The sequence below is a fragment of the Peromyscus maniculatus genome, chromosome 1 (assembly GCF_049852395.1).
Source record: "Peromyscus maniculatus bairdii isolate BWxNUB_F1_BW_parent chromosome 1, HU_Pman_BW_mat_3.1, whole genome shotgun sequence".
In the NCBI taxonomy this organism is placed as follows: Eukaryota; Metazoa; Chordata; class Mammalia; order Rodentia; family Cricetidae; genus Peromyscus; species Peromyscus maniculatus.
In genome coordinates this window covers 196569723-196583467 of record NC_134852.1, presented here as the reverse complement: position 1 = coordinate 196583467, position 13745 = coordinate 196569723, and the positions used below count along the sequence as shown (strand labels likewise).

General features: G+C 44.5%; 1 protein-coding gene across 1 annotated transcript in view; it reads left to right on the top strand.

Moving 5' to 3' along the window:
* Window positions 1-13745, top strand: part of Pkd2l1 (polycystin 2 like 1, transient receptor potential cation channel) — a 31686-nt gene that overhangs the window by 6816 nt on the left and 11125 nt on the right.

Below are 13745 nucleotides of genomic sequence, written 5' to 3'. Positions count from 1 at the left end.
TCTTCTTGGAAGGATGGCCGTGGCCTTTTGTTGATGGAGGAAACACTGAAGGTCTTTGTTAGAAACAATGGCTGTTTGTTTTAGGAAACATGTTTGTTATCTCAAAGGTGCACCTGGGACTGTCCCTGTATGGGAGAGTCTCTGAGCCATGACCTAGGCTGGATCTGGTCACCAGGAGCTGGGGAGGAGTCTAGAGACCTCAGCCTTTCACGACTCCTGTCTACTCATCAATCACTGTGGGTTGATTGACCCTTGTCACTGCTGGCTGTTGAGAAGTGTGCCTGCCTCGCCTCACTCGGCCTTAAAGAAAAGTCTATCTATCTATCTACCTACCTACCTATCTACCTATCAATCTATCTATCTATCTATCTATCTATCTATCTATCTATCTATCTATCTATCTATCTATCTATCTATCCATACATCCATATATCTATTTATGTGGGGGCACTGGTGGAGATAGGAGGACAGAGTCAGTTCTCTCCTTCCACCATGTGGTTCTAGGGACCAAACTCAGGTTGTCCGGCTTAGCAGCGGTCACCTTTATCTGCTATCTCACCAATCCACCACTCTGCTATCTTTCAGTGGGAATCAAGTTTCAGGCAGAGTCTTGCATCATCAGGATATTAGGAAAAACTGTCTTTCTTAACTGCACATTTCTAGAACTGATGATGAAAGAAATAGAATATATGGGGGAGACCCAACCAAAGTCTGTAGGTGAGCCCCTGTGTGGCTGCTATGATGGGCTGATAAGACCACCTGATTCAAGGAATGGTGCCACCAGTTATTAGCCAGATAGCTTAGGATGCTTAAATCTCTTGAGCCTTGATCTCCTACTCAAGAGAGGCTGGTATCTGCTTATCTGAAGTTGGTAGAAAACAAAGAGGATACTTAGTGTCTGTCTCAGGCTCTCGAGGAATATCAGTTGCCATTCCACATTAAGGTGCAAGTCAGGCAGGTGCTGAAATCTCCAGTCTGCCTTGCTGTAGGTGAGATCAGGCTCTGGCCCTGCTGGTAGAAAAGGCCAGAAAGAAAAGAGGTTGCTGGTATCAGCTGATACTAATCCGAGTGCTCGCTCTGCTAAGCTAAGCGCGGAAACTGAACAACCCAACTCACAGAGAACTTCGCTCGTGAGTGAAGGGTCTGGGGTTTAAGGTCCAAGAGGGACAATGAGGCAGATTATCTTTTGGAGTAAAACGATAAAGGTTTATTAGGTCTGGAGAGATGGATCAGTGGTTAAGGGCACTGGCTGCTCTTCCAGAGGACCCAGGTTCAATGCCCAGCTCCCACATTATGCAGCTCACACCTGCCTGTAACTCTAGCTCCAGGGTATCTGATGCTCTCTTCTGGCCTCCAGGCACGCTATTGAATGCATGTGGTGCTTAGTCATACATGTAGACAAAACATTCATACACATAAAATAAAAATAAATAAATTCTCAAAAATAAAAAAACAAAAAGGTTTATTAGAAGAGTTATTAACACTATGAACAGACAGACAGACCGCTGCATGGTGGAAGCTCTGAGGAGAGTTCAGGCCTCAGTGCCATAAATGGACATCATGGCAGGGACTCTGATGATTGCAGGCCTGTGAGACAGAGTGGGGATAGCCTTTTATAGATCTCAGAGAAGTCTGCAGCCAGGCTGCCACTGATTCTCCAGCAGGCAGCGGAGAAGGGAGTAAAAAGGGGTGCATGTCAGCACTGGCAGGGTGCCAGGTGGTCTGCTGACAATTTTATGTCAGCCTGACACAATCCAGAGTTGTTTGGGAAGCAGGAACCTCAACTGAGAAAATGCCCCAATTAGACCGGCCCATGAGAAAGACCGCGGTTCGCTTTTTGAATTGATGATGAATGTAGAAATACCCAGCTCACTGTAGGGTGCGCCATCCCTGGGTGGTGGTCCTGGGTGCTAGAAGAAAGCAGGCTGAGCAAGCCATGAGAAGCAAGCCAATAAGCAGCATCCCTCCATGGCCTTTACATACGCTCCTCCTTCCATTTCTGCCTTGACTTCCTGCTCTGACTTCCCTGGATGATGGACTACAAGCTTTCCTCCCAAAGGTGCTTTTGGTCACTGTGCTTCATCACAGCAACAGAAACCCTAATGAAGACAGGCATCCTTTGATACTGGGTGCCTGGCAACCTCACTCCAGAAAGAGAGAAACCTGGGCACCTAGGGAGTCATGGCAGCAGGCTCTTGGTCTGGAGCTTGCTGGCAGCTGGAAAGCCAGGGGCAGAAAGGTATCTTGGCCTTAGCCACAGTCTTGGCTGGATTCTAGCAATGGGTAAGATGGAGTCATCAGTGTGAATGGCAGGCTGTTGGGAGGTAGTCTGTAGAAAGGTCTTTGAGACTATGAAATAAGGTACACAGGTGAGGAGTTCTAATAACAAACTCTGTGTTCTGGGTGGTGGCGGCAGCTGTCAGGCTTGGGTGATGTCTGAGGTGGAGGTTCTGGCCCCAGAAATAAGGGATAGGGCAACGGTTCTTGAAGGTGTGCTTAGAGGAGCCCGGGGCTTTCTGTGACCTTTTCAGGGACAGTGTAAGGGCTTCTCTTACCCAATGACATAATTGTGTAAGGTCATAATTTCTTCCACCTCAGCCAAAGCAACAGATTGTGACACACTAAGTACTAAAGCTGATATGAGAATTGAGTAATCGTCTACTAAGCCGAGCACTCAGGGACATGTAAATTCTAACGCAATGTTGTCTCTTTCAGTAAAAAACAATTGGTTTTTCTTTTTAGAGAATATAGTAGTTATAAGTACAAATGTTATTTATGTTTACATGCATTGTGTTTATCATCTTTTTTGTTTGTTTGCTTTTTTTTTTTTTTTTTTTTGAAACAGGGTTTCTCTGTGTAGTTTTGGTGCCTGTCCTGGATCTCGCTCTGTAGACCAGGCTGGCCTCGAACTCACAGAGATCTGCCTAGCTCTGCCTCCCGAGTGCTGGGATTAAAGGCGTGCACCCCCACTGCCCGACTCACCTTTTTTTTTTTTAATGCTAGGGATTAAACCCAGGGTCTTGTGCTTGCTTAGCGTATGCTCTGCCACTAAGCTACGTCCCCAGCCTCTCAAATGAGATTACTTCATAGTATGGAGGGAAAAGCAGATGAGACAAGAATAAGATCCTGGCCATTCACACACTCATTCATTCAAACATTTATGAAGTTTTATTATGTATGAGACCCTAGGATGGCTGTTAAGGGCCTGAAATATACCGGACACATCTGCCTTTGAGGAACAAGGGACTCTGACGTGTAATCAACAGTGACATCCATTGTGATGGTGCACAGTGGAAGACTGATCCAGAACCATGACAGGATGTGGGGGGCAAAGAGGCCGGGGGAGACCTGGGAATTTTGCAGGTCTCAGAGGCCAATGTCCATTGAAGTCTGAGGAAGCATTGTCAGGTAGCCCCGGAGTCACGGCCATCTGCTTGCTTGTTTATTGTGACAGTGGGCTTCTCTACCTGGCTATGTTATTTGTTGGAGGATGAAGTATTAACCCCTAAAGCTGCAGGCCAGGAATATGCAAGACCTTTGCCATACACCCCAGCTCACAGGAAGTAGGAAACCAGAGAGGGAGGAATGTCCTTCACTTCTATGACATGAATCAGAAGTTGTAAGTGGAAGTCTGTCCCTCCACTCCCATCATGCTGCCTAGAACTTATTTAAATTTTATCACACTTAGATACAATGAAAGCTTCATAATGTAGCATTTGGTTGGACAGAAATGAAGCCCACATAACATTATATTACCATGAAGAAGAGCGGGAAAGGCATTATCAAGGGACTGCCAGTCTGTGCCAGACAACATGAGAAGAAACCGTGTAGCTTGGTACCAGGGCCAACAATGGTAAACATAAGTGGAGAAATCAGGGTCCTGCCCAAAATAGACCTCCCAAGATCAAAGTCACCGGAGAGACTGGTGAAAGTTTTTTTTTTTTTTCTACTGTGACAAGATGTCACGCTGATTAGCGAAGGAATTGTGAAAGTATTATCGGAGGCTGTAGCGAAGGCATAAGAAAAGGTAGACTCTTGACATTGGAATCTAGTCCTCCAAGAAAGCAGAAACTCGGAAATAGTTGCCCTCATCTCTCCTCAACCCTAATTATGTATTCGATAAAGGCCACACTGAGTCCAATTTGTCAAGAAATAGCCAGTCTTTCCAGAGAACTTCTCAGCAGGCCAAGTGCCCAGAGGGGCTCACGAAGAAGCCTTCAGAGGTGCTGAGAGACTCTAGGCCTGTCGACTCCAGCCACCAGAGAACGGTGGTGCAGTGGAGTCTGCCCACACAGGATGGCTGTGAGGGTGGGGATGGAAGAGACCCCCCGGGCAGCAGGAGCAGCTCTGAAACCTGCCATTTTCCTCAGCTTGATAGCAAAGAGCGATGGGCTTTGGGTCTGAACATGTTTTCTTTCCTTGCTAGTTAATTTCAGCAATTATTTGTAAATGCTGGACTGGGCCCCTTGTCTGAAGTGGGGCTGGGAGAGATGTCCCCGACCCTGGGGGCTGTCTGTTGTAACGCTCCACTGCTTTGTCCCTTGGTTGTTCAGAGTCCTTTTCTTTTCATGTAATCCAGTCTGTTGAGATTTGCAAATACTTTCTGAGCTGTTGGTGTTCTATTTTAGACGTTCTGCAGGGGCCTGGAGAGATGGCACACCAATGAGGAACGAGTGTTCCTCTCCTACCAGGAGTTCGATTCCTAATACTCCCCTCAGGTGACTCACAGCCACTTTTAACTCCAGCTCTGGGTGTGTATGGGGGTCCCACACCTCTGACCTCCACAGGCAGAACGCACACACATGCACATACCTGTCCCCTCCCCCTGCAACACATACATACACATAGCTAAAAATAATTTTAAAAATGTTCAAAAAAAAAGCAAGCTTCATAACCACACAGAGTCATAAGGGGTCATTTGTTCAGAAAATTATTTTGCCAACCCAATGTCTTGAAGGTAACCCCTGTGTTTTCTATGAAAGTTTCCGTGTTTCTGGTTTTGAATTAAAGTCTTTGATGTCTTTTGAATTGATTTTTTTTTGTACAAGGTGAAAGGTATAAATCTAATTTCATTCTTCTGTAGGTAGTAATCAAGTTTACCCACCCCATTTGTTGCATAAATTTTTTCCAAGGTATGTTTTTGCCTCCTTTGGCCATAGCTTTGCCATTTTATTTCTGGATAAATTGGCATGTACTATGAAAGAGGGGAGAACATTCCAGTTCTGTCACTGATTGTTTGTTTTGTTTTGTTTTGGTGGTGGGTAAGTGCATAAAGTGTATTTGATACTGAAAGTGTAAAATGTAACGTGAAGCCTCACAGCTTCCATTCCCAATGCCTATTCTAACTGTATAGACATCCCTTGAGGTGTATCAGCTTTGGGTCTGGTTAATTTTGGTGTGTTTTTTTTATTTATTTGAATTTTTTTAAATGATAAAGTTAGAAAACATAAACTATCCATTTTCTTTTTAAACATTTTATTTATTATTGTTATTTGTGTGTGTGTGTGTGTGTGTGTGTGTGTGTGTGTGTGTGTGTGTGTTTTGTGGGTGCACATGTGCCAAATGTGCATGTGAGGATCAGAAGACAACTTTCAGGGGTCAAGTTTTCTCCTTCTGCCTGGCTTCAGGGGGTTGAGCTCTCATCATTGGACCTTTTTTTTTTGTCCGGGGGCAGGGGTAACATGGAAAAAAGTGCTTTCTTCCTTCCTTCCTTCCTTCTCTCTCTCTCTCTCTCTCTCTCTCTCTCTCTCTCTCTCTCTCTCTCTCTCGTTCTTCTCTTCCTTCCTTCCTTCCTTCCTTCCTTCCTTCCTTCCTTCCTTCCTTCCTTCCTTCCTTCCTTTCCCTTCCCTCCTCCTCCTCCTTCAATTTATTTTACATCCCAGCCAAAGTTTCCCCTCCCTCCTTTCCTTACAATCCCTCCCCTCACCCCACCCCCTGTCCCCACATCCCAATCCACTCCTGTTCAGGAAAGGGCAGGCCTCCCATGGATATCAACAAAGCATGACGTATCAAGTTGCCATAAGACTAAGCACTTCCCCATGTATTAAGGCTGGGCAAGGGGACCCAGTATGATGAATAGGGTCCTAAAAGCCAGCAAAAGAGTCAGAGATGGCCCCTGCTCCCACTGTTAGGAGTCCCACAAGAGGACCAAATCACACAACTGTAACATATATGCAGAGGGCCTAGGTTGGTCTCACAAAGACTCCCTGGTTGTCAGTTCAGTCTCCATGACCTCCGGTGAACCCAGGTTAGCTGATTCTGTGGGTTTTCTTGTGGTGTCCTTGACCCCTCTGACTCCTACAATCCTTTCCCTTCTCTTCTGCAGATTCCCTGAGCTCTACCTAACGTTTGGCTGTGGGTCTGCATCTGTTTCCATCAGTTGCTGGGTGAAGCCTCTCTGATGACCATTAATCTATGAGTATAGCAGAATATCATTAGGCATCATTACACGGACTTTTTTTTCTCCAGTTGTGTTTGGTTCTATCCTAGGTCTCTGGGCCATCCAGCCTCTGGGTCCTGGTGCTCTGGGCAATGTCAGGGGTGGGCTTGCTCTCCTGGCATGGGTTTTAGGCTGGACTGGTCATTGGTTGACCACTCCCTCAATCTCTAGGCCACCCTTACCCCAGCACGTCCCACTGGCAGGACAGACTGTAGGTCGAAGGTCATGTGGCTGGGTTGGTTTCCCACTCCTTCTGCTGGAAGACTTGCCTGGTCACAGGAGACGGCCAGCACCGTCGGGCCTTTGCAGCAAGCACTTGAATCTGCTAAACCACCTCACTAGCCTGAAACACCCGATTTCTGACACAGGAGTAGAGTGGGTTATTAAAAGAGCTACACATTCACTGCCAGAGGTGACCCAGCTCTCCAAAGGTCACTGCCAGCTGGTGCAGGGAACGGATCCTGATCCTGCCCAAGGAGAGGCTGGCTGGAAGGGCACGCCTGTGTTCTGTTCAGTCGTAATTAGGGGCAGGAAGGCATCCTGCAGCACTTGGTGGCCCGTGTGGCAGTTCCTGGGAAAGAAGCACAAAGCACTGTGCCTGTTGCTCTGAGCTGGGCTCGTCTCCCAGCAGTTCAAAAGACAGGACTAGACCGTCTCCAAGCACAGGAACAGATAAAATCAGGTTCTTACCCAAGCTCCCGATGAGGGTGATTAATAATGATTTCAACACTCAGGCTCCTTTAGCAACCGTGTATTTTATGCCCCGCCCATGTCTGAAAGGGACATGGGTGGGGCGTGTGTATGTACATTAGAAAGCACAGCTATAATAGAGTATAACCCACTAGAACTATAATAAAGGACATAGCGTAAGAACTAGGAAAAGATAAGAGAGGAAAAGAAATTGTACGAGGAAACGTATAATAAATAAAGATTGCTGATGAGAACAAAGCCTGAGACTCCTGGGTAGTCAAAGTAAGGAAGAGAACATGAGTAATTTACATAGTTTTCATTGCTGAGTAAAGAAATAACAAAGAAAAGCACTCCAATTAATAACAAGATGTAAACTTCAGGAGAGTTGGTGTTGGCCATTTTGATATGCAGCATATGGACTATAAAATTGATCTTAAAATGTTAAAAATTAGAGGTACTTTTCTTACAATTGCCTCCTTTAATCCGTGTTTAATACTCATAAAGTAAATATGTACATATATATGTATATATATATATATATATATCTTTTTGTATTCTAAAGATCTAGATTTACCTATTTTTAAAAAAGCTTGGGAATGTTCAGGATGAGTAGTAGGCATGTCCTAGAATTTCACCCACAGCTAGTTTGGTCAGCAGGGTTCCATTAGTAAAGTTAAGAATGTCTTGATTGATCTAAAGCTCTATTTAGGTGGTGAACCTGTGAGCTGGCAACTCACTTTCTGACTCAGCTGCTGGAGCTTGCTCATGAGGAGCCTTATAAACTTGCACCGTCCTAGGGGTTTGGGTTGATTCTTTTAATGAGGTTTTTGAGAATTTCATGTAATGAGTTTTGATCATATTTGTTGCCTCCTCCAACTCCTCCCGGATCCATCTCCCCTCCCTGAGTTTTAGAAGGAGAATCAGAGTACCCAGTCAGAGTTAGAGCGGTAGACGGGTCCAGTTAAGTAGTGAAGAATGGCGCTAAAATCCCTGGTCTTGGCGGTAAGGGAGACATGAGTCTGAATGTCTGTTCTGCTTGTTTGTTTTGTGATCTTTGAAGAAGTGATTTAACTACATTTTGTTTTGTTTTGTTTTATTTCTTGAGACAGGCTCTCTATAGGTAGCTCTGGCTATCCTGGAACTCACTATTAACAGCATTCTTGACCTGAGTTTATCTGCATGAAACGGAGATGGTAATTCCTACTTTCCCAGGTTTTTGTAAGCCTTGTGGTAGATAATGTATACTAAGCCTGGGGGATACCAAGTATCAATCAAGGTGATTATTTTATAACTATGCTTGGGCACCTGTGAATCTGGCTTGAGGCCATGACTATGAAATATGATTTAGCATGCATCACAGCCAAGAAGAGGAGGGGGAGGAGGAAGGTGTTATCGTGTTATCTGCTCTTGGTGTTCGACCGTAACTCCTTTTCCTGGTCTCTGATCTTTCCACGGCATCGCATGAAGTCATCATCTAGTCCCTAAAACCTGCCTGGAATGATGCTGTATAACATAAACTGACATACTGGCGTTCAGCAGTCAAGGTCCAATTCTGAGTGGGTCCATTCCCTAGTCTAGTGTCACTGTTTTCGATACATAGAACAATGCACTCCTTCATCAGATCCCGAAGGAACAGGACGGCCAGCTCCACCCAGAGCAGGAGGAGCAGCAGACAGCCCTTTATTGACACACCCAGGAGTGAAAGGAGTATTGGGGACAGTGACCATTTCATATCAGAAGACAGTAGTGGCTCAGAAGGGCTGTCTTTTATGGAGTCTGGGTTTTTGCCTCATGAGTTCACTCTTAAATATAGTTCAGTTCTCAGAGCAGTTCATAATCAGCTTACTATGGAGGTGGGCAGATTTGCATCTGAATTTTGACTTTATTAATTTTTTACCTGGGGCAAGTGGCAACCTCTCTGGAGACTGGAAAATGGGGGCCATGATAGCACTCACTGTATAGTTCATTGTCCCACGAAATGAAAAAGCACGTCAAGTGCACAACCCAGGATGCCCCCAGAATTGGTATGCACAGGCAAGAGTGGGCACTCTGGTCACTTCTCTTCTTGGATAGAAAAGGATGACAATGAGATGGAGTCCTTATCGGAGATCTCTGAGCCCGGTGGTCCAGGTAGACAAGCTGCTTCTTCACAGGAAAGTCAGCTTGGGATCCGTATTACCTGAGTAGAAACTGATGGGAAGCAATGCAGACACTAAGAAAAGCCAACACATGGTTTGCAGGATTCTTCCACCCCAGTGCCCCTGCTGTGACATCTAGTGGTTCAGGCGGGCAATGAACTCTGTGGTTCCTGCCCCCCCCCCCCCCCCCCGCAGGGGAAACTTCAAATTCCAGGGAGATTTTAAGAGCTCCCGGAAGAGGTATAATTCCTTTCCATCCCTAATTTTTTTTTTTTTTGGTTTTTCGAGACAGGGTTTCTCTGTGTAGCTTTGCGCCTTTCCTGGAACTCACTTGGTAGCCCAGGCTGGCCTCAAACTCACAGAGATCCGCCTGCCTCTGCCTCCCGAGTGCTGGGATTAAAGGCATGCACCACCACCGCCCGGCTCCATCCCTAATTTTAAGACCCACTGAACTAGATGATGGGGAAACCTCTCGATGTCTGCATGAAGGACAAGTGTGACTGACCACCTGACTGCCCCAGGTCACAGCAGTGGCTCTCCACATGCGGTCCCTGAACCTACAACATCGATGGCACAGGGGACTTATTAGAAACACACATGTTGAGCCCCGCACAGTGCTACGACAATGCCCTTTAACAAGCTTCTCTATGTCACATACCACAGGTTGCTTGTGGGTAAGATACAGAAGGAGCAAATGTGACAGGCACTAAAATCTCTGTCCCTTGGAGCAGCTCTGGGCTTTTCTGATCTTCACTTGGACTCAGACCCCAGCAGCCTCCAAATTTGATGTTTATTTTTTAAACTGTGCTTCCTTCCAAGGCATTGCAGAAGTCGGGCATTGAACCCAGGCCTGGTTCACCATAGACAGGTGCTCTACCACTCAGTGACAGCCCAAGTCTCCCCATTCAGTTTTCTGAATGAATGACCATGAGGGAGACTAACCTCACACTGTGAAGTTGCTGGCAAACTGAAATTCCTGTTAGGTGAGCCAAGGTCTGGCTTCACTGATCTCGCCCAAGTCTTGAGTGAATTACTGTTCTCTTTTAAACCAAGGAATGTTACAGATTCTTTTCAAACCTATTAAATAAAAGTTATCTTCAACTATTTTATTATATTGCTCATGGGTCAAATACTGTTTGAAAATGATTCACTTCATTTTTACTCTGTATTTTGGTGTTTTTAAAAAACACTTGCATGGGAGTCTAGGGAGATTGCTCTTCCAAAGGACCAGAGTTTGATTCCCATCTACATCAAGTGGCTTACAAACACCTATAGCTCCAACTCCAGGGGATCCAAGTCTTTGGTTCCCTGGGTACCTGCATATACCCCCACAACAGGCACACACAGATGCACATGATAAAAAATAATAAAATAAACCAACCCCTCTTCCACTGTTTGTCCAGCAAAGAGTAGCATCTATTGGCCACTCACCAGTGTAACAGTTTAGTCCAAGGTCAGCAGGGAGAGTCCACTGGGCTCTCAGTTCTGCGAGGTGGCTCTCAGCAGCCCGTCCCAGAACATTGCCTGTCTTCCTCCACGTACTGAGGAAAGGTAATCACAGACACAAGATGTACAGCTCGTGAAGATTTCCCTCCACCAGGCGGTGGTGGCACATGCTTCTAATCCCAGCACTCAGGAGGCAGAGGCAGGCGGATCTCAGTGAGTTTGAGGCCAGCCTGGTCTACAGAGTGAGATCCAGGATGGCCAGAGCTGTTACACAGAGAAACAAGATAAGTTTTTCTTACTTATCTTGAAGAAGAAAAAAAAAAAAAAAAACCAAAGAAAAGACTTCCCTCCTTACTATTGGCTGTTTCTCTACTCCTTTAATCACTGTCTTTTGTTACACACTTTTATTGTGTTGAGGCCAATCTATGCTTTTATATATGTTTGTCTTATGAAATTGGGTGCAACAATATTTGGTGTATATGTGTTTAGAATTGTTATAGCCTCTTAATGAACTATTTCCTTAATCAATATAAATTGACCTTCTTTATCTCTTCTGACTAATTTTTGTTTAAAGTCTACTTTGTCAGATATTAGTATATGAGTTCTGTTAAAAAAGAAAAATTTTGCCGGGCGGTGGTGGCGCACGCCTTTAATCCCAGCACTTGGGAGGCAGAGCCAGGCGGATCTCTGTGAGTTCGAGGCCAGCCTGGGCTACCAAGTGAGTCCCAGGAAAGGCGCAAAGCTACACAGAGAAACCCTGTCTCGAAAAACCAAAAAAAAAAAAAAAAAGAAAAATTTTTTTTAAAGGAATTGCTCACAAGAGTCTGGGAAGTCCTACTTTAAAAATTGAATGTAATTATACACATACAGAAAATTATAATGAAGATATAAAGAATTCATACATTTCACCTAGATACTCAAATATGAAGATGCTCCATAGCTCTGTCCCCTCCTCCACTGTATTTTGAAAATAAATTTGAGGACATAATGGTGTAAAGCCTCATTATTCCCAAATACTTTAATGTATATTTTCTTAAGATGGTGAATATTCTCTTGTCAAAATTAGGATATTGCCATTGATCTAGTACTTTCATTTAATGAACAAACCTTACTACAATTTCACTAACTATTTTACTAATAGCTATTATAGCAAAAGAGAGACTATGACCCAGGATCTATTTCAGAAGCTCATACTGCATGTTGTTTTCAGTCTTTCATCTTGTTAAACAAACAAACAAGCAAAACCCCAAACTCAACCAGTTGTGGTGGCACATGTCTTTCATCCCAGCACACAGGATGCCAAGGCTGGCAGATCTCTGTGAATTCAAGGATAGCCTGGTCTACATAGGAAGCTCCATGGCAGCCAGAACTACATAGAGTGACCCAGTCTCAAAAACAAAACAAATAAACAAAATACCACTGAGTAACAAGATAAATAATAATGTCAAATTAGAACCCCCAAGGGGAAGAAGCCAAACATTCGTAGGTGCAAACTGATAAATAAAATCTCTTCCTGAAAAGAACACCAGAGTCTTAGTCAGTGTTCTATTGCTGGGAAGAGACACCATAATGAAGGCAACTCTTATAAAGGAAAACATTTAATGGGAACTTGTTTACAATTTCAGAGGTTTAGTCCATTATCATCATGGGGGAGAGCAAGGCATATGGTGCTGGAGCAATAGCTGAGAGCTGTGTCCTGATCTGCAGGCAGACACACACACACACACACACAGAGAGAGAGAGAGAGACAGAGACAGAGACAGAGACACACACACACAGACACACACACACACACACACACACACACAGAGAGAGAGAGAGAGAGACAGAGACAGAGACACACACACACACACACACACACACACACACACACAGAGAGAGAGAGAGACAGAGACAGAGACAGAGACACACACACACAGACACACACACACAGAGACAGACAGACAGACAGACAGATAGAGACAGAGACAGAGAGGAGACAGACAGATAGACAGAGACAGAGAAAGAGAGGTTGAACCTGGCATGGGCTTTTGAAACTTCAAAGCTCACCCTCGGTGACACACTTCCTCCAACAAGGCCATATCTACTCCGGCAAGGCCACACCTCCTAATCCTTCTAATCCTTCTCAAACAGTTCTATTCCCTGGTGACTAAGCATTCAAATATATGAACCTCTGGAAGCCATTCTTATTCAAACCACCACAATCAGCTAATAAATGTAGAAGAAATAATTGATGGAAAAGAAACTCACCATTTGATATTCATCTTAGTAATAGACAACATTTATCAATGAATACTTTAACCTCATAGATGAAAAATGAGCGAGTAATAAGATATTTACATAGTGTCAAACTTTGTCCCAAATGTATATTAATTATAAAAAGGAAAACCATAATTTTACATTGAAAAAACATAGCAGACACTTTTGTTTGTTTGTTTGAGACAGGGATTCCTGTCTGGCCTGGAAATTGCTTTGTAGACTAGGCTGGCTTTGAACTCAGATCCACCTGCCTCTGCCTCCTTAGTCCTGGGAATAAAGGCATTTGTCACCACACCTGGCAAACATCATCATAAGGGATTAGAATTAACTTCAGTAGTTAGACATCAGCAGACAACTGTATCTTTGAGGCACGTCTCTCTCAAACCCATTACCTGAATTTAATCCTGAGGAAACATCAGACAAGCCCAGATTGGGGGACAACCTCTGAAATTAGTGGTATATACATGTTAAACCCCGCCTTTAAGAAGACAATGCAGAGCTTCTCTATTTTTGGCACACAGGGCTGGTCTGTGGGCATGAGGGTGGTCGAGGGAGACACTATTGTTCAGAGCAGAGGCCAGCTCTTTTCTGATCTGCAAAGCAATGAACCCTGTTTCCAGGAGATGCTGGTGCCCATGCTATGGCTGTCCAATCAATGACTCTAGAAGGTTTCCTTTCCATTGCAAGATATTTAGCCTGGAATTCAGAGTAAAAAATCAAGAACAAATAACAGGAAATATGTCCCAGTGCAGACATCTTTTGGCTCTGGCAAA